The sequence below is a fragment of the Syzygium oleosum genome, unplaced genomic scaffold, assembly GCF_021117445.2.
Source record: "Syzygium oleosum isolate NSW1041296 unplaced genomic scaffold, Sole_v2.1 Sole_v2.01, whole genome shotgun sequence".
Lineage (NCBI taxonomy): Eukaryota > Viridiplantae > Streptophyta > Magnoliopsida > Myrtales > Myrtaceae > Syzygium > Syzygium oleosum.
In genome coordinates, this window is record NW_026607485.1 from 8,985,739 (window position 1) to 8,988,516 (window position 2,778).

General features: G+C 46.3%; 1 non-coding gene across 1 annotated transcript; it reads right to left on the bottom strand.

The window, feature by feature from the left end:
• Window positions 1-949: 949 nt before the first annotated feature.
• Window positions 950-1,023, bottom strand: TRNAN-GUU (transfer RNA asparagine (anticodon GUU)). Its single transcript has one exon. It is a non-coding gene; the product is annotated as a tRNA-Asn (tRNA).
• Between the last annotated feature and the right edge of the window lie 1,755 nt (window positions 1,024-2,778).

Here is a 2,778-nt window from a genome sequence, read left to right on the forward strand (position 1 = left end):
TTGCAGAGAAGCAAGCAAAGCTCACCCTCCGGCCAAGCTTCGAGCTCGAGCGGGCCACGGTGGCCACAAGCTTCAAGGCCGGCAAGCAGCTACGGCGAGCGCTCCCGGATGTCCAGGCAGCGGTGGGCAGGGACGAACGTGCGCCGGAGGAGTTTGGCCGAGCCATCGTGAGGTGAAGACGATGAACATTAATTTCATCCAAAATTTTATTTTTAATTTTCATGCAGATTTTTTTGGACAAAATTGCCTTATTTCGATGGCCGGGAAAATCAAGTGCAGACAATTCATTCGCAGAAAATCCTCTCACTCAAACCACACATCATGAAAAAAAGGTAGACTTACAATCCATCACACATTTCATCGCACATTTTAGATTGAAATGTTATGTATATACTAGAAAAGTATATATTGATCATAATAAATAATCTGTGTTTCGTACAAGCAAAACGAGAATAGCTCCGAATATATCGAAAACGAGAATAGCTCTGAATATATCGAAAACTAATATCAAGTCATGATAAAAGGCATTTCGAAAATATTGGCATATTCATGTATCATTCATAAGCTATATGCATATTCTACAATTGAATTCTCCAATGAAAATCACATACCGAAACATGAAAAATAAGATAATAAGTATTCCTTTTCAACTAATGCAATAACTCCACAATACAAAATAAATATTTTGAACTATCTAAATTAATAGCGATGACTTTTTCTTTCTTCCCACCGAAACTTTAAGAGATGCAGTTTTAAAATATCGACATAGTCATAAATATTATATTTATCCAACAATATAGCAAAGTGATAACTAGTTTACAAATAGAAGTTCACTGCAATCTGAAGAGTAAAAAATAAATAAAAAAATATTATGATTATTGTAACAAACACGTACTTATATAGTTATATTATATGGTACCTGTTGGACATAGAAGTAAAAGGAGAGAGACGCTAGAGGAAGGGCTTGAACCTTCGACCTTGTGGTTAACAGCCACACGCTCTAACCAACTGAGCTACTCCAGCTTCGCTTTACGCCCTTTTTCATATATATATATATATTTTATATATAATTTCTTCCAATTACAAGCTTGCCATATGCAAGTTGTCTCATCGACTTCTTCAAGTGAAATACAGAAATTAACCAGATGCGAATACGGAACTCGATGCTCCGCTCCCGGAATCCGCTCGCACCAGACCCTTCAAAACACGAATCCACCGCCAAATGGACCGCCCGGCGGCGTGATCTCCGGCGGCAACGAGGGCGGCGGCACGATGTCGGGCGGAGCCGTCGGGGGCGGATCTATCGACGGTGGCCTCGGGGGCACCAAGTCCGGCCGCTGCGGCGGCGGCACCGCCGGTTTCGGCATGGGAATATCGGGCGTCGGGGGCGACGGCAGCGGCGGGCACGGGATTTCGGGCCCCGGGTTCGGCCCGGGGCTCCCGGGGGGAGGATCGCTGGGGACCTCCTGGGGGATCGGGTCGAAAGCCGGCGGCGGGGCCTGCGGTATCTCCAAGGGCATTGCGCCAGGTCGGTAGCTCGGGGGAGGCGGGAACTCCGGCGGGGTCCTCCCGGGCGCGATTTCCGGGCCGCCGGGCGACAGCGGCGGGTCTCGGGCCAGCTCAACCCCGTGCATGCGAGTGGAAGGGAAACACAGGCGCGAGGAGCAAGGCGAGGGCTTCGGCAGGCGATGGATGGACGTGAAGGGAGGGCGAGGAACGGATCTTCTGAGCATGGCGGATGAAATCCAAGACGGAGCTGACGATTCTCTTTCGAAGTTTCCGAGATTGAGAGAGATCTGGAGAGTGAAGATGGAGATGGAGATGGTGACGAAAATGGCTGACGATCGTGCGATTTTTGCGGGGAGGAATTTTGACTGTTCTTGCATGGAGAACTCGGACAGATCATGATACGAGAAGGCGGTCGTGGAAGGACACGTGGGCCGCATTGCGCTGAGCTCGATCGAGGGAGTTTGAGATGGGGATGCGAGGTTCGGACACGTGGTATTCCGAGAGGATAATGTTGCATGGTCAGTTTCATTTTCATAGACCTTGTTTAAATAAGAATTATAATAGGATCGCGCTTTTTTCACTTTTATCATGGCCAAAACACTGACAATTTTAACTTTTATGGATCTCATTTTTTTAAACATCTCTTCTTGTTTGGTTCTAGTAAGTCCCATTTTCCTGATTCTTCATTACTTCTCTGTGTTCCTTCTTAATTTTGGTCGTGATTTAAGCTTTGTGGTATCTGTCAAAAAATAAAAAAGAACACTCTTTTTTGTGATCCGTCTTTATCACTTGTCGTCTAGGCTACGTTGAAGTCTTCGGTTTTTCAATCATTAGCTGAAGTTTGATACCCATGGATACAATAGACCTAAAGGCTCCCGCATTGAACTTAACACCTATAAGAACACAGGGATTCGAACAATTGATGGGCAATAGAGCCGCCTCATTGCATAAGGGCTCGAACTTGAGAGTTGAGTTTGCAATCACCTCTTTAGTCCTCTCAAACACTGGCGATAGCAACTCGGTAATTGAGATTGGCACGAAAGTAGGAGAGACCGTGAGAGTGAGGAGGAACAAATCCTCGCCGGTTGCATTTTCAATTTGCGTAAACAGCTTCGTGAGAGAAGGGGGGGCGGGGATGGAAGATTCGAGTCATGTATTGGAGGCTGGTAGGTGATGGCGAATGGGCTATGACGGTGACAATTAGGACCAAGAATACAAAGAGGAAGAAGCAAACATTACTGATAAGCTTGATGAGGTTTTGGGTGAGGG